The sequence below is a fragment of the Anopheles stephensi genome, chromosome 2, assembly GCF_013141755.1.
Source record: "Anopheles stephensi strain Indian chromosome 2, UCI_ANSTEP_V1.0, whole genome shotgun sequence".
NCBI classification, from domain to species: Eukaryota; Metazoa; Arthropoda; class Insecta; order Diptera; family Culicidae; genus Anopheles; species Anopheles stephensi.
The window spans coordinates 88,639,019-88,658,133 of NC_050202.1; the positions used below are offsets into that span (position 1 = coordinate 88,639,019).

General features: G+C 45.5%; 1 protein-coding gene across 1 annotated transcript in view; it reads right to left on the reverse strand.

The window, feature by feature from the left end:
• Window positions 1-19,115, reverse strand: part of LOC118505135 — a 144,069-nt gene that overhangs the window by 111,336 nt on the left and 13,618 nt on the right. The window lies entirely within an intron of this gene.

Genomic DNA, 19,115 nt, shown 5'->3' on the forward strand with positions numbered 1-19,115 from the left:
TGATTAAGATCTGTATAATTAATTCGGTCCAGCGCAATGGAGGCTTGGATTAACTCTGGCAGTCCGTACGCTCACCCACCTCCCTGTCGGTGTAATCGTCCAGCACGCAAGCGAGAACTCGAATGTGAATGCGGCGTACATAAACCATTCATCCCGTGAGGCCAGAGTGAGAAAATATGACCCTATGATTTCCCATAACTCTGCTAATAATTAATGGCGGTGCGGCACGAAGACAGCAGCATTAATGGTAGGAAAATCGACCACGACGGATGTCACACCATCAACGCAAATGGGCGTTTTTCGTGATCCTGGTAATCCGGTGGGATGGTACACGTGTGCTGTGAAAATAATCACGTGCCAAATGCTGTTCCAAAATCTTTATACGGCCTTTCCAATTTTATAGTTTTATTTAAACAAACGCCTTATGCTTCGGACCAAACTCAAGGAAAGCAAATCTGCAAACAACGATCAAACAGCATGGAACGAGTCGATGCAAATGGGGCAAAGAAAAACCTCAGATCTGGCCCATTTTCGTAAAGTACTTTAGCGGCATCATAAACATTCCTGTTGTGCGCGAACGACACTCCTGGGGAACCTGTTGCCTAAAATCTTGCTCATAACTCATGCGCTAACGATTACCCTGGATGGGGTCGGCCGGGTCGTCCCTTCCAGCAACACTCCTTGGTCCTCCACATTCGTTCACAACTCCGGCACCAGTCTGGGCGAACTTGACTCGGTCGGCGTTCTCAACCACGGAGTTCGAACCTTGCGGAACTCAGCAGCAGTGTGTGCGGGGGGGTTTATTATTAGCGTACCGTTTGCACGTTACCGCACGTTAAACGATCGTTCGCGCAATGGACGCAGTGTACCAATTCGGCACAGGTGTTGTCAGTTGTGACGTGTCAAAAACCGATCCCCGTTGCACGGTAGGCCATAATAACCTACCCCATCCAGCATCCCACGAGCCCGGGAAGGGGAGGGGGTATTTCTCGGGGTGGCTTTTAAATTCTGACCGAACCAGGCACTACCGGTGATTCGATGGCCAATGGCACCAAACCGCTTCGATGGTAGGTTCCGAGGTGGGCAAATCGCGGTGGAAGGCGAAGCGGTTTGGTTTAGTGTGAACTGGCCGCGGTTTAGAAATAACGTAACGAAATACGATGCGCCTTCGCGGCTGCAGCGTTACCGTAGTGCAACGCAATCGATCATCATCGTTGCAGTTGCAGGCGCGCTGCGTTTGTGTGTGTGTGTGTGAGTGTGCCGTTGGCGTTGCGGAACAGTGCAGCTTCGTGCGCTGGATGATGTCGGTGTTCATTTCAAACGCCCAACACTACCGGACGCCACTTGCATATTTAGTTTCTTGTTTTTGATGTTTTGTTACCGAGAAGAAGGATTCGAAAAGTTTGAGTTAAGAGTTTCAGGAAACCTAATTTTTTATAGACTCAAAAAACGATAGAAATATTTTGTATCAAATGAAGGAGGAAAAAACTATGCTATAAGAAACTATAATATTTGCTATAAAAAAGTCACTCCAGAGACTTATCAATCCATAAGATTGGTTTGCTCAGAATTATGTGGGAGAGCAGCACGTACGGTTTAGGAGGCGGTGAGTTCTTGCAAACCGACCTACGACTAAATAAAGTTGACGGAACAGGTCAAATTCCACCCAAGTTTATAATTATTCTGCATCATTATTTGAATAACAATAAGCAAGGAAAAACATCACATCAAGGTTACGTGTGGGACCTTATAACTGCTTTGATATTATCAACAAACACTTCCAATCACACAGAAATGTACTTCAACGACCAAATTGGAATACTGCCCTTAGTAACACAAGGCACTAATGCTGTTTCAAGCATTAATTCAGCTAATATTCGCTTTCCCGATTTACGCTGGAACCGTGCCAAGGTTGGCTGATACCTTATAATTTATTGAACAGTTGCATGAAACGAAACCCTGTTCGAAGTATTTACGCCGTCTGAGACGTCCTTTTGGTCGTTCCCATCCTCCAAGTGCATAGGAAATATGGAACCTAAATTTATGTGTACCGAACAGTGCACTCCGATTTCTGAGTCGATGGACAAATGTTGGTCGTGCACGAGATGGGTTATTTTTTCTTGCTGCTCCCTCGGACAGTTGATAGATGAACATTCTTTGCCAGCGACCGCACTGACCGATTCAAAGTCGCACCGGATTGATCATAAAACTATTACCATTAATCATGTTTGCAGTTTTAAGCAAGTTGTTAATACTATTAAGCAGCGAGTCTGCAGCGACTTTCATCGTTGCTCATCGATCCGATCGTCGACGAGATGTGGAATTATAATTTTGATTAATGTGCGCTTTGCGAAACATGCACTTCGGGAGCATGCTGTTCGGGGCAAGATTAAGAGGGAAATGTGGTGCGACTAGAGAAAACTGCACTGCTCTATCGATCTTGTCATGTGCTTCAAGCTTAGCTCACAAATCAAATTGTTTAAATTCTTTTATCTAAATTAATAAGAAGTTTGGACTTGAACGAAATGATATGAAATGACTTGGTAGCGTAACTTCCATTTTCTTAACCAGCTCACAAGCTCTCTTACACAAAATCCACTTTCGATGAACCAAGGCACCGAAAAAACTAATTAACTGGCAAGCTGTCAGGCTAAAACCAACCACAGTAAGTTGATCCTTAACGCTATAAAATCCTTTCTATATATAGTTAATATGGCGCGACGAAAAATGACGCAAAACAGGAAAGCTCTCCAACAAAACTGGAATTCAAAACTCAAAAGTCTCTTTTTTATCATCTCTCACCCTAGAATGGCATGCTGGGTTGCAAATGAGACAGGAACGCAACAAACAAGGAGCAAGTGTATCACGACTGCACTGCTAGTTGGCTCGGGATTTAAACTTCACTGGCTTAAGGTTTTGTGTTTTTATTCGGACTGCATCACTGCAACACAATGTTGACGCTTTAAAACTCTCCAGACGACCAGGAAAAAACGGTTTGGAGGGTTCGTTTTTTTCCCTGGCAAAACGTGCCTTGCGTAGATCAGACGTGGCTGCAAAATAAGTTTCTCATTTGTTTTATGGAGCAGTCAGGGCTTCATAGCTATGGGAAAGGAACTATTGAGAAGATTCTGGCGAATGCTTCAAACAAAAAATCCTTTACGAAAACTCCTATCAAACTACTTGTTTGTGCGTAATTATCTAGAGTTCCGGAAAATTGAACAGCACAACTAGTTGCTGGCAAGTTTTGATTACTTTCTGCAGAACGATTGACATCTTTACTTCCGCATTTCGGTAGGGCTCACTTCATGCGCATTGCAAAACAGTTCAGAGAAACTACAATCGAGACTGACCCACAAAAAGACCTCCGCAGCGCTCAGAATGGTTCGATCGAGCTCACGTCGCACGGTAATTAGAAGTTGGCAGTCATTCGAAACCACGGCTCAAACATCAGCCCGGTGGCCATGCTGCTGTAGTAATTAAAAGCGGAAAGAATCCTGCCTCACACACACACACACACCACGCAATCAACGTTGCAATGGAAATAGAGTAAAAGTTCTCTATCGACATTCCCGTAGCGTTGGAAAAACTTCTAGTTTCACTAGCCTCCGTTCGACAAGGATCGGTAAACGTAGGGAACAGAGGTTACAGATGGATTGCAAAATTAGAATCCAATTGATGCTGGAGGCGACAGGCAGCAGGAGTACCGTGCAGGTGTAGGTGACTCGGTCCCGAATGGACAGTCCATATGCAGCGAAGCAAAACCATTGGTTGGACCATAAAATGAATTTGCTGTTCAATTAATTCCTCAATTGAACTTGATTGTGTAAAAGCCAACCCGGCCATCCCATCCCACTTCCCAGTGTAATGGGCCCGGATGAGGTATAGAACTCGACCACGGAGGTTTGTATGGGTCAGTAATTAGTGTGGCTGTATTCGTTTGTGCTAATTCTCTCCACTAAACGGAAAAAGCGCGTGTGAAGTCAAATTTCGCTCCCAATTGGAAAGGAAAGCTCTTGTGATTTTATTCCAAAAACTCATAATAACGCTCAAAACGAGCACGTGTTTTATCAAAAGCATTGTAACATTAAAAGCGTCTAATTTTACGTAAACCTAAGCGTCCTTAACCGGACGAAACGATCCACTTTAATGCCCGGCAAGCTTTATCCGTCTAAAGGCGTGTAATAACCAGTGCCGGACCTTTTAAGCCGATTAGCAGCGACTATGCGGCACCGCACACTTTCCCGGATGGATGTCTTCTGAGTGTGTGCGATGTGCTACTATTACATTCATTCGGACTCACCTTGCCGACGCCATAAGTCCTTGGACCATTAATCTTTTTTTTTTTTGGTCTCTGGAGCGCTAAAAACGCCTCGCCGAAGCACGGTAAGCATCCATCCGTTCCATTGTCCTAACCGGAAGCACAGTGATACCGGCTCGGACTCGGACAAATACTTGTGAAAAGAAAATTAAGCCTCCGATTCTGGCGTTCTCTCCTTGCTCTGTGTCCTCTGTGAGGGAGCGCTGGCTATCCGTAAATAGCGCTCTTTAGCTCGTTCCGATGCCTCAAACCGTTTGCCCGTGTGCCTACCATCGCTCGTGGCTCTTAATTAGGGATGAATTATTCCCATTATATTCCATATCTTCGCCATCTATCGTGCACGAAACGCGTCTCGAGATCTCCCTTTTGCTGCTGTCCAAGATCCATCGCTCCACGGGAACCGAGACTTCTCGTTTCTACCGAGAACAACATCTCCATTCCACGACAGCAACAGCATCGAAAGGAAATCGCTCTTATCAACGTATTTTGCTCGAGCATTCTTTGCCCACTCCTGATGCCAAATGTTCCCCGAAGGAATGCATCGCCGAACGGAATGCTTTCGCCGAGGTGTACACAATGGGCCGGATTTGCGTGTTCACTTTGCGACACGTCTACATAGAAACCTCTGCTCGGCGGAGGGAAAAACATGCGCGCAATAAAGCTGGAATGCGTTCACTGGCGGTATGCGTCCGGAATGTTGTCGTTTCATCGCAAACGAGATATCAAACATTCCGTTCCCTGTCGTGGCTAATTAAACCCACGAACTCAAACGCCCCGACGCTTTCTCTCGTTTCGTGTGGGCAGAGTGTGGGCTACTTAACTCGGCAAAGGGAAAGAATCGCACCAAAGAACTAACTGATGCCACTCGGCCTCTCCAGGAAGTGGGGCTTTTAGTGCAGTGCGCGGGACAGCTCTGACCACAGCGGAAGTACAATCATCATCGGCCATTATCATGATCACCGTCAGGAGCGTCAGTATCATTGTGCACCGTGCATCCGGGACGACGAATGCAACCGGTACCGGGCCAAAATTGTCCAGAACTCTTCACGATGACGATGATAATGCTCTTATTAAAGAAACAAGAGTCGTACGCACCAAATCCTGACACTGACCAACGAGTGCATCCTCCCTCCCAGACAGATGCACTAGAACGTACTTTATTTTTCCGGTGGCATCGCTCACCACGACCGAGTGGACCGAGTGGGACTCGGCTCCATTGTGCTCCAGTACGCTCCAAACTCATCTCCAGCTCATCAGTCTGAAAATTCCATCCGCTTGGGGCTCTAACGGTTAGGTACGATGTCTGCCCGGGGAACGAAGCTCAAATATATCCTTCAAACAGTTCCACAACCGGAACAACAGCTTGGACACGATTAAGCTTTATTTATTGTGTGTCTCACCACATTTGGAACCGTGCTTCAACCGGCAGCAGATTTTGCACATTTGTCTTTTCTTTCCCACTTAACCGGGAGTAACTGGGTTGGTAATCTTGTTGTTGGAATTTCATACATACCGACATCAAAAGTGTGTGCGTGTGTGTGTGTGTTCGGATGATCCTCTTTGGGCGGATCAAAATCCCAGAGAAAACAGACACAGAGAGCTAGGACATTGGTTTTGAATTTTGGACATTAGTAGCACCATGATTCCTGAAGTTGCATTGAGTGCAGTACACTTAACTCGTGAATTATTATGTCCTGCGTGTGGAAAAGGTTCTGAATTGGATTCTAGCAATAGCAGAGAGAAATTCTCTTTTTAAATTATAATCATCTTGCTTTGTCATAAATACCCAACAAACCCATACCAACGATTCCAACGACGCCTCTACGTGACAGACGTACGACCAGCGACCATATAACCAAATAACGCCTGAATACCTTTTCAATTCGACCACATTCAATAGAACCGTGATTGATGAAAGCGTGTGAGTTTGGCATACGTCAGTGCATTGAACTGTCAGCATGTAGAGCCATTGTGTGAATTGACAGGTATTTCGCTGCTTTTTTTTAAATCCTCACCTTAACTCAACAACTCCATTTCCATGTGCTCTATATGTACCCAGCCAGCTAATGCTCGAGTTGGTGTGCGAGCAGATTTGTTGTTTGTCGCAACCCAACACCCCAAACAGCGTGTAGTAGTAGTTGGAAGAATATCTCTGTACTAATCTAAATAAGATTACCCAACACAACACGAAGGTGCATTCGTCACTCACACTCACGCTCAGCACTTTCGTTGCCGTCGGGTACGTGAGAGACAGAAATAGACCAACAACAACAACAAAAAATGGCCCTTATTCACTAGATTCCGATCTGACAGATTGATATTGGCATCGATACAGGTGGAAGCTGGTGCGAAACTTATCGGCTAGGTAAGAGAGCGTCACCGAGGCAATGGGAACGAAAGCGAACAGATGGATTGACAAATGAAGTAGACGTGTGGCGCCTGGAATGAGAGATAATGGATTCTGAAATGCAAGTTGATAGGTCTGTATCTGTCTGTCAACGAAAGGATTCAAGTAGCTCACGCGTGTGTATTGATTGCTTTTTGCTGAAGGTATGCGTCATGCATACATACATTTAATTTAATGCACCAACAACTCTCCCTTATTTGCATCCCACTGGAAGCTGGTAGATGGGCTTGGTAGCGAATCGATTTCCCAGAAGAGCTGTGAAACTGTGAGTATTTTATGGAGTATGAGCACAACATCATCTGAAACCTCATTTTCCGAGGTTTCGACGCAGCTGAAGAAACGGCACAAATCGTCCATAAGCAGTGTTTTTTATCCCGCACGCTCGTGCCGCTGTGCAATCGTGTGGATTGGGTTAATTAATTTTTTCACATCAACCCCTGTAGGCGAACCTACACCCAATTACCACCGACTGGGGGCGTCCGTAAACACATCCCGATAAATATCGACCAGTGCGCAAGAAGATCCACCAGACCCACCCAGACGCTTGCTGGCAGACCAATTAGCGAACGTAGCATTAAATTTAATTGTTAATTCATCTTCACTTCACCGAGCGCACACAGCCGGGCGGAGTTGGCTGGAGAATCTTTTTATAGCCATTTTCGATTTAGCATGTCTATTTTAACTTCCCTAAACATTTGCTGTTTCATGCTCTCTAGATGGTGGGATGATATTCTTCGGAGGCTTCTCGTTCTTTCGCAGCTGGAAAGAAGTGACACGATTTCATAATTTGACACTCTTCCCAGCGTATCGACCATTTGTTCTTGGTAATTGCATTTGGTCGGGTGTTGGTTGCCCAGTCCATCCCATAGCTCACGCTCTCTCGCTCTCTCTCCCTCCGTCCGGTTTCAGTTGATCTTCGATGATCTTTCAATTGAATTTGATTGATAAATATTGTTTCATCGATAACAGTGCTCGGGCAGCCGGCAATGCGTGAACGCCAGACCGTATTTGCTTAACTCAATTAACGTGGACATCAACTCCCATTCTCGTTCGCTCTTTGCCGTGCCGAAACGAGGGTGAATTCCTTCTGGGGTTCAAACGTATAAGCGGCTGCGAGCACGAAGAAGCAGCTGGCCCGAGATGGACGAATGATGAAGCGTACTCAAAAATATTTACTCAACTACGTGCCGAAGCGACGATCTGGGTAAGGTGTATTTATATTTTATCCATCTTCCCCACGCACACAGACAGAAGGTGAGGCTTTTTACGTTAGCTTTTCCCACCTTTCCGAATAACTTCCTGCAAAAACAAAACCGAAAAGACACCCAGAAAGGTAGTTTACTGGAGCAACAAGCGGCTTTGGCATACTTTCCGGAAAACCAGATCCCACCGGGACTGGAACGACACGTGTGTTTGAACGAGTGTAGGTGTGCGGGCTGTGTGGTGAGCTGTATTTAGAAATTGCGTACGTGCTGGCGTGCGTGCTGACACTCGCTGGCAGGATTTGTTTGCCTAGTCGCTGAAGCCACCGTAACGCAAGTCAAAGTTACAGGACCGGTTGGAGATGAAGGAAAAATGGCACCCGTTGGTGAGGACCGATGAGTTTGAAGTGGTGCTGCTGATGATGGCGGTCGTCGGTATTTGCGCAAACCATTTGCCAAAGGATTCTGGGTGGGTTGTTTTGGTAACGGTAAGTTTGGTGCTGACGAGGCATGTTACTTTCGCCGTATAATGTCCTGGAAAAGGACCTGACGCCGGGCTTGCGTCACTCAGGCACGAAACATTTCTGGGACGACAAACAGACCGACCCCCAAAAGGACCGATGGGACTCTCCCTCGGTCTGGAGCCTCACTGCTGAAGGTAGGCTTTTTTCTTCTCCAAATATCTTCCACGAGCCAACAAAAAAGCTGGCTGCCCAAACATTCACTCCTGGGTGGGAAAAGAGAGGGCTGATGAAGTAACAAAATATTAATGATGACGCTGCACCCCGATCGGACGGACTTCGGGATGGTGGCTTTTCGCATTCATGTGTCATACGCTCATCAACAGCAGGGCCCGGTCGATGGTCGCATCGCATGCTCGACTTGATTAATGGTTCTTTCATAGCCAACACACACACACACAAACACTCACGCAAATGCAAACGAATGGAAATGTCCTGCCTCATAGCTAAAAATGGGACATTCTTTTTTTTTGTTTTAGTTCCTGTGCGTTAACTACCCAAACCCATTGAAACCTCACTGGGCGGATGGAGTCCAGCGAACCCGAAAACTAATGAACAGTAAACGAGTGAGCGCGAGCGTCAGAGAACGAGAGTCCTTAATTAAGACTTCTGGTGCGGTTATGACCGCCACCGACAGACAGAACGAAAAGATTTCCATCCGATGACATTTCTGCTGAAAGCCTCCACTGACGTGTGGAAGGTTAATGAAAATACGAGGCTTGTAAAACTCGGGCCCCATATCGCCCATTACTATGGGCCGTGGTCACGACACTCACGTCCTTTCAGATAATTATCAAAAATGTAGCACCGGCTTGTGATGGCTGGTCTGGCTGCCCACACTGTTTTGTTTGCCCGTGCTCCGAGCATGATCAGAATTTTAACTACCAAATATCCACACGGGACACCGAGTATGGGATGGCATGTGATACAGAATAGCCGAACCATTTCGTAATGGAGAATTTTTGGAGTGAAGTGCATGAAGAGCCTTCACAACTCTCCGAGGGCTTTTGAAAGATCTAAATATGTTGCAAAATTTCTCATGCGAAGGTAAAGAACATAATTAGCTTTTTCTAGACAAGAAGCATAGACAAGAGTCTCCAGGAAAATGCTTGATTAAAACGATTTACCCATTCTAAAATTAACTCAGGGTGGAACTAGGTTGAGGGCGAATTTCTAACATGTTCCAAACTCCTTTCCGGGTAACTCACTTCCGGGTTGGATCACATTCCAGAACTTCAGACATTGCAATATGTGCTCTTGATGTTGCTTAATTTTCCACCACCTTCGAGTGTACCAAGTTATCACCCACATGATGAAACATACGATCCTTTCTCACGAAGATGCATGCAATTTTCTTTTCACACTCTCTACCTGGCTCAACCAAGATGCAACACATTCCTTTTCCATCATCCAACCTCCAGAAGACTCCACACGAGACGGCCGAAGAAGCGTTTTCGTCACGATGCTTTGATTGAATCAATCGCATCGCTGTAACGCTTCACCGCCACTGGAAAATGCTACGCCCCGAAAAACCTTTCCCTTGATAAGATCGTTGATTTCGAGAAAAGTGTAAAGTAAAAGTAAACCCCGTTCTGCATGCCGAGGTTCTGGCGAGAAGGTGTATCATTTACCGCAACGTTTCTTCATTACTGTCAGTTAACAAGGACTCGGTGGGAGCAGAGGGAGCGAATTTCCGCGGCTTCCAGTGTGAAAACGGGTTTTCGATCGATTTTCCAATGCACGGAAAGGAGTTTCGCTTTTCATCCTGGTAGTGCGAACGTTCACTTCCACGCTGGTCGCTTTTCACGTTGATGCGAATTTTCTTCTTGCTGGCAACGGCTCTTATTTTCATACAACCGATTTTCATCACACACACACACACACACCGGCTAGCACCCATTTGCCTTGTCTTTTCAATCAATGAGCGAATATTGATTAGACAGTCGCACAAAAGAGAGCCACAAAAGAAAGAAAAGCTCTCAATCCGATCAACCTTCCTAGCAAGCTTTCGCACCTGTCCGTCCGTCCGTACATGCAATCGAGCCTTCGCCCGGGAACCATCCTTCAGCATTCATTCACTCCAGGTGGTGTGCCGGGTTTTCCCAAGCACCACGGCGACGACGACGACGACGAAGGGCGGACACTATTTTCTGCTCCACTCTCAAAGGCACTATCGATCAATCACTTTTTGATTGGGAAACCGGACGGTCGGTCCGTCCGGAATGGGTGGGGAAAAATTGGATCAGAATGGAAAACAACATTCCAACCAACACACATACAATCCGCATTCGGAGCTCATATACACGATCCTCGCGATCGGTGGAAAAAGCATTCCGGGCAGAGTGAGGTTACGTTCGACTGTGCCATCCCTTAAGGAAGGCACACCAAAGGTGCGTTTGGTTCGAATGTTTCGTTTTATCATTGGATTTTCCCGACAGTCCTTCCACCCACCGGTATCCTTCGCTACTGCTAACCTTATTTTCCACCCGGTTCTAACGAGAAAAATGAACTTCAAACACGGAAGAATTTTTTCATCCAGGGTTTTCCCTTTTTGCGTACCTTTTTATCGTATCCACCCAGTAGCCCAGTCACTGTTGGCATTTTCGTAGCCCATTTTTCAAGTCCGCTCGGTACTGCATTTGTGTGTGTGTGTGTGTGAGAGAGAGAGAGAGAAACCCCTTTCCCGGAAAAACGGCCACAGACGTAAGCGGTGTACATTTTTATATTTACTTATTTGTTGATGTAATTTCTTGCCGCTGCTACAGCGTTTATGTTTTCCCCTTGACCACTGTTCGCTGTTTCTGAGTTTTTCTCCGGGTTTTTTCCTTTCTATGATCATTGCTGGACAGAAGGTACATTACCGGACGATCCAACGCTCGGACTTATTGAAGCAATTTTGGGCTTTTTTCACCCTCACTCTCTCGCTCAACCCAAGTCGAGTATGAATGTAATATTTTCAATTTTTCCTTCCACGATCATAGGGAAAAGCACGCCCGCAAAAAAGGGGTTTTTGTTTGTTCTTGCGCTTTCCTCCCAGCCAAACAAGACGGTCAAACGGGGAAAAGCGCTACAGCGAACCCCCCGGTTTTGGGAAGGTGATACAAAATGATGCTGGCTTTGCTGGTTCGCTCGTAGAAAAGCAATTTTTCAAATCCGACCAGACAGAACCCTGACCTGTGTTGGATTTTGGTTTCCCCAGTTTACCGGTTGTTTCCTTTGGGCACACACACACACACACACACACACACACACACACACATACACACAGGGGTTTGGATGCATGAGGGAAACAGGCGAATGAAAATCGCGATAAGAGTGCAGTCACTGTCCGATGCAGACACAAGGAATCACTTTTGCACCCGGCCAACCATCATCATCGGCCTCCCCCAGAAAGCCCCAAACCTAGACCTGACTTTTGTTTGTGCGGAACCATCCATGAATCAACTCTGCAGTACCGGCATTTTTGGAGTCTTTTTTTCTCTTTCGATCCCTCTCGCTCCCGGTCGCTCTGCCGGAATGAAGCTGCGTAACTCAGGGTTTTTTTTTTCTAGCTGAGTTTGTTTCCGCTGACGTTAAACACGGTCACTAACGAATGCAGCATTGGCGTTGGACGGAGACGGTTTGACCGTCCAGAACGACGGCCGGAGATTGCACAAAAGCCAATTCGCCATCATAATGCGGATTTACGGACGGGCCAAATGGATTTCGAATGAACGTTTTCGAGCGTTGGGTTGGAGTACAGATATTCCCAGTCAGTCGTACAGGGTTATATGAACATTATTTTCCTGGAGAAAGTCAAGGGATGATACAGCTTTGAAGATGCTTTTTCAATTATTGAGAGCCAAATCAATCACTCTTGATGTAAGATTAGTATGTGTTGTGACTTATATAAAACATGTAGTTTTGTCGTAGAATATTTTCCATTTTAAGGATAACTTTACAAAATTGTCCCCCAGGTTACCCCTTTTCGCATACGCGTTTCAAACAGCATGAACTAATTAAAATGTGTTCAACAATCCGAGCAAAACCACAACCCAACCCAACCGTGGCTCACCAATTTTCCGCCTGCAGATGTTTGTTTAGTTGGTGTTTTTTTGCTGTGTGTGCCTGAATTCCAATTAATTTCAAGGATGCAACATGTCCACCCCAGCCATCCGTGGGGTGTGAAATTTTGCACACCTTTTCTGTCCCGGGTGTATGTGTGTATGCGTACCTGTGTGTGACAAATTGAGTGATAGCAATTAGCAAACACCCATGTAACGGCTCTCCAACACGTAAAAACCTTCCCGGTAATGCCGGTTACGTACCAGACCAGATCAGACCAGAGTTTGTTACGTTACGTTAGCATAACGCTTGATACAAAAGAGAGAGAGAGCGAGAAAAAAAAATGATTCTAAAACAATGTAAAACGCATGTATTCCTCGAAGCCAACATATGATACAGGGGGTTTCCGATAACTTCACAAGAATGGCAATATTTTAGACAAGGCAAGATAATTTCTGCTATTCGCATAACGTTTCAGGAACGTTTTCTTCTTATTTGGCACTGCAACCACGAAACACTCCCATTTCTGGCTTTCCGTGACTTACTTTTATCCGTACCCGACCAAATAGACAGAGCTGCGTCAGTGAAGCGCTCGGAATGGGATTTCGACCCCGTTCCTGCCGTGTTAAGATCGTCGCCGCTATCGCCTCGGTCACCAAACCACCAGATATTCATTAGAAACTCTCACAAAAAAAAACCATCCGTCTATCCTTGAAGTCTTTAGACACTAACATGTGCACCAGTTGTCGAAAGGCCTGGAAGACCCCTAACTATTGTATTACAAAAGTCTTCAATTGAACACCACAATATCTTTTATTTTTAATCACATTTCATACCACGATTACTCAATACTCAAAGTTCTGAATTAAATTGTTCTCAATTAGTAGCAGCTTTAGATTTAAAAAATCCACAAGAGCGCTTTTTTCAACTAACAGTAAAGCAACAAGAAAAATCCAACCCTGCACAGAAAACCTACTCTGTATTGTCCGTTCGTTGACCACCACGGTCAGTCAGTGGTTGGGCAATGGCTCGTGACGGACAGTGCGCCAACGTTCCACGCGTTGCAAATATGGTCCGATGAAGAGAGGATTGTGTTTTTCAGTGCACGCTGCTGTTTAGTTTAGGGCTTACCCAAAACTCGCCCAACCGTAACCGAATCACTTGATGATGATGATGATGGTGGTAGCGATGGTGGTTCGACGAGCTCACAGCCACAGACAGTTACAACCCGTTTGATTTTGTGTGTTGCATACTCGGACAGGATACCAAGGCAAGGCCTATCGAACGCTCTTTTTCTATTCTTTGTGGCTTCGTGTACTTTACCCGTACTCACCGGAACAACCACCTAATGACAGTTCATCGACTCCGAATCACGCTAGACACGTTTCCTGTGCCAAACAACGGTCTATTGCACTGCACACATCACAAAAGAAGCAAAACCGTTGTGTAAAACGAGTACGATCTGATACACTTCTTCAGGTCATGGTCAATTGCACTTATCGGGTGGTTCTGTTTTTTCATGTCGAAACATTTTCCCTTCCGGCGAACTCTGATTGGAAGGTGTGAATTTTAATTAAGGATCGCTTGGCGATCGCTAGAAGCAGGTGTGCCCGTCCCGATTGAGTCATCGCAGGCGCGGCCACAAATTTTCCGCCTCTACCCCAAAATCTCATCACATACGGGCGCCAAAAGAACGATAAACAAACCATCGGTGTGCGATGTGCGAGTTTTACTCCGGCGAGTGAAAAGAAAATAAAAAATCCATATCCCCCTTTTCCCGAATACTTTACAGTTTGCGTGGCGCAAAAGCACACACAAAACAATGAGGTGAGAAGAACAATTTCTTTCTAGTTACATTATAAAAATAGAACCGCTCCAAGAGGGAGCGAGAAGGAGAGAGTGTGTGTGAATGGCGGGAAATGAGAAAAGGGGGTGGTTTAAATTGAAAATTAATCCCCCAAGCACCCGATCGGTGCCGTATCGTGACTTTGAGTGGAAAAGTGCATGAGAGTAAAAACCGTTGATGCACTTTCCATCTTCGGGTCTTCAGGAAAAATCAGGTTGCGGCATTCGTTCGTCACTGAGTGTTGCCTGAGCATCGCCAACAAAGCCGAACCGATTGCGTTCGAGGTTGTATTGAGTGTTGTTTATATTAACAACTCCTACAGCACCCATTACTCAGTAATTGGCAGGTGTAATAGAATTTTTCCCGTGCGTTCTCGTGCCACCTTGCGTGTCCGTTTTCCCGAGCTTGTTTTCCTTTTTTGTCTAGGTTGCCGCATTGAAAACGCAACCCAATCAGCACCGACCCCAAAACTAAAACCCTCAAGTAATTGGCAATTGTAACAATCGTTTGCCGCGCACAGTGTGCCCGCACCACAACGCCGGACCGGAAGTACGTGTGGCATCACGTGTTCCTTTGTGGTTTTGTACGTGCATCGGTGCCTTTCCTTTATTTCTCGCGTTTTCCATCGCCATCGGAAAACCTGTCCCGGAAACGGTAAGTACGGAATTGCTTCACCTTTACTGCTCTCGCCTTTTATTTTATTGTGAGGTCGGGTTGGTGTTTTTTGCTGTCCATTCAACCGGCGCATAGCCCAAAGGTATGTTTGTATAAGTTCCAATCTGTTGGTCAGATTGCCCACCAGCGGCAGGTGTTCACCACAATGTGTTCACCACGCGACAACGCGAGTCGTAGCACGGGTGTTACGGTTTACGGGTACATGAACTTATTGTAAAAGAAAAAAGAAATATTGCTTAATACTTTTGATGGATTTCAACTCACACACGCAAAGAATGTGAAGGCCCTTAAGCGAAACACGTACCTGCAAGCAGAAAGAGAGAGAAAATTTTCTATTAGAAAACTGGTCCTGTATTAAAGCTCGATTTTTCAACATAATTTAAAAACATCAATTTCGTCTTCTCTTCCCACGAGAGCCCTCACAGCGAACACATTCACTCCCATTGGATCCTCAACAATTTCCAGCAAAAGGTGAGCTATCCTATCCTATCACATCCAATAACACACCGATCCCGCAACTAAATCCCTAACAGGCTTTGTACCGTGTACAGGAGTTAAAACGGGACACCAACGACACCGTAATTTTTCAATTTTCCAATCCAATCCCCAAAATGCCAATATTATCGGCAAACGTCAGGCCGATATCCCAGAAGGGGTTTTCTACCGTTACCATGGTGTTAACGATCGTCCGAACCGAACGAGGCAACAACCGGTTGACTATCTCCATTTATATAAAGAATAAAAAAAAACCTTCAAACACACACACACATACTTCGAGAGCATACACACTTCTATTAGTCCTTCCCGTGCAAATTTCCCGGCAGTGATGCTTATAAATACGGCTTATCTATCCGTGGTATCTATATCAACTATTAAAGCAAAGCAGAGCAAGAAAAAAAAGGTCGGTACATGGAACCTTCCAATGCTTGGATGCTTTTAGCCGAGGACATAAGCTTAATTTAGTTGTCTACTATCGATCTACCTGGGCCGGGTTTCGATCCCATTCATACATCTTTTTCGTGCCCTCGACGTCTGAAGTCCTCGATGGCTCATTGATAACTTCACACCGTAACGCTTGGACCCTTGCATCGTCCTGTGGTCCAGAGTGGTTCCTACAAATCCCCACAGGCAGTGGAGAGATAGATATGTATCAAGATAGCTGGTGATTGGTTAGCATCGGAAAGGCTAGACCAAAACCCGGGTACCGTTGTTTATTAGCTGTTCCAAGGGATTCGTCTAATCTTGGACACACCGGTGAGCTGGGTTTCTTCAAACCCTAGAGAATAATCCAAAACGGATCCAGCTAGAATTGGGAGAGCATTGGAGCAGTTTCGAAAAAAAAGTTCTCCCAAAACTCCTTATGAGAGGACGGAGCGGGTTTTCAGTAAAGTCTCTGTTGAATCTAATAATCATTTCCAGAAATGCTGGCAAACCATGAATTATGAGTTCGGATCTTTCTTGTTAATGAACGAAATAAAGAATGATGGCAATACCGAAAGCGCACCCCGTGAAGTAGCCAAATCAAGAGTCTTGAGGATATCCTCGTCGATCCGAAGAACCAGAGCAAACTCAGACGGTAAAGACAAACTCACTGCATCCACTAAATCAACGGAACCGTTTTATTCAATTTCCGAAATGCAAACGACTTAAGCAACAATCTTTCGACCCTTATCTCCATTCCGTCGTATCTGGTAGGTATTTGAGTAAGTGGCGGAAGATACAGGAGCTGGAAACTACAACAAAGCTGGCAACGGAACAATGTACAAAATTAAGCGAACGATTTGATCAAACACAGTGCATCCGGGAACACGGGACCGGGTGTCGAAAAGATGCAGAGGAGGACATCTTCGCAGCCAACCTCTTGCCAACTAAGTAATCAGTGAAGAGGGTAAGCGAGTCTCGTAAGCGATTGCTGCGTATTTCGATCTCGTTCTACCAGTGACTTGCATTAGTTGTTCATTTTATTCTCATTCTAGGGGGTTTCCCTGAGTGGGATCCTTTTATTTCTTATTGTCTATCTTCTGTACTTTTTTCCAAAATCTCGTTCTGTTCCAGAGAGAAATTCTTTTTGCGTTAGAATTTTGTAGCATTTTTCTGTCTCCCCAGAACCGGCCGAAAAGCAATCGGTAATGGGACTAATTAATTACGTTTTCAGTTCAAGGCGAAAAACACGTACTTCCTGTGGCAAGCAGCAGCCACGAAACCCAAAGTCCCGAAGAAACCTTGCAAATCCGGCAAACAATCCGGCAACTGCACTGGAAGCGGAGAGGACCAAAAGGTCCCGAGAAATGCAGCGTCCCTCGATAACAAACCAGCCCGAAGCGCAAAAACCTGCAAACGCGTCGAAACGTTTCGGAACATAATTTAGTTAGTTGAACAAGAAACACGTACCGCGGATACCGAGGTTGGGGAGCAACTACTACGCCCGAGAGCCAGTGCAAGATTTCGCTATAATTCACATCAAACACTAAAGGAGAGCTGGAAAAAAAACCTGTCCTGAATCCATTATTTCGTACGGCATTGCCGTTTGGGTTTGGCCGGTTGTTTGGAGATTGTTTCGGCTTGTTTTTGTTTTTCTGACGCTCAATTTGGGCCTTTGGTGGCGTTTTGCAGATATTTTAAAGACTCAGCGAACGGTTTTAAAACTACCGTAATAGCTCAATTTCTTCAACTTTTTTAAAATGTTACTTCTGTGGGATTTCTGCAAGACTTATATCGCACTCGAGCATTGGTACTTCAATTTAATGACTCTGAAAAGCTCACTTATTGCTGTTGCGAGATCCACCGCACATAGCCATCTGCAAACAGTCTCGATAAGAGGTGATCCTAAGCAATCAAATTTGAATATAATAGTTACCAGAAAACAACACACATAAAAATCAGCTCCAAAATCCCATCGACAAATCCCTACTTCAATTTAATGAACCATGGCCCACGGTCTATTCCGGCATGCACGCCTTCCAACGGCCATTCACGTTGGGAATTTGCGTCCAGCCAATCAGCATATCCTCTTCGGTGCGTTAAAGCTCTGCTTGTTTTGCGGAATGGTCAACAGGGACCCACCAATCGACCTAACCGTGTTGCTCTCAACCTACGACCAAGAAGAACAAGACCATCACATCATGGGGGTTTTGCGGAGGGCTCGCATATTATTTTGGAGAGAAACGTTCGATAAGCTCTACTTGGAGGGTAGAACAATTCCAGCTAAAAAAAACAAGATGCTCCAAATGGCAACACGTGGTATAGGGTCGTCCCTTATTTCTACCATCCCATACATCTGACGCCGAAAACGAGCTGTTACTGTCCAGTCCTCCCAACAAGAAAAAAACAAACAACGTTCGTCGATGGCTATCACATTACTCATCGCTTTTGGGGGTATAAGGAAAGTTGATCAAACATTTATGCATTCCGCTTCACCCACACAAGTGCTACTATTCGCCATTCACTCCAATGCAAATAATGGCGTGTCTTTGTATCGGATCTCGAGCCAGAGGGAGCTTTATTGGAGCATGTGTTTTTTCTTGCTTCTTTCACTCAACCGATGGCATGACATTGAGGGAAAGATGTATTCCTCAACTCGAGGGCACGCATAAAGGACGATTGTGTTAAACGAGGGGAGATAAGCAGGGCAATGGAAGGGCGGATGGACTCGGCCAGATGAAACATATCTGGAGCTGTAGTACAGATCCTAAAAGCCCTTACGGTTGCTGCCACCGAAACCGCCTGGAACTCCTAATCGATGGTCTGAAATTATGCCCACCATTTCGGAAACGTGTTCCGTACCGTAGAACTATGCTCCAACACACATACACACACCCACAGCGCTATCTTTGTTTGTGTGTATGCAGCACAACATTGTTGTTCGGAAAACCTCCCGGTGCGAGTCCTTCTGCCAGGTGCACCTACATATCAATCCAACATGCTCGTGGCGTGTCCACACACACACACACATAGATTCAAGTCCTTTTTCGTCCCGATGAACCTGACGGTAGAACAAGTCTTGTGATAAATAATGCATGTGAAACACATCCCTCCCAGCGAGTACTTCCCCCTAGACCTCTTGGTGAGTGCGAGAGCTTAGCCTGTATTAGTACGCTCCGCA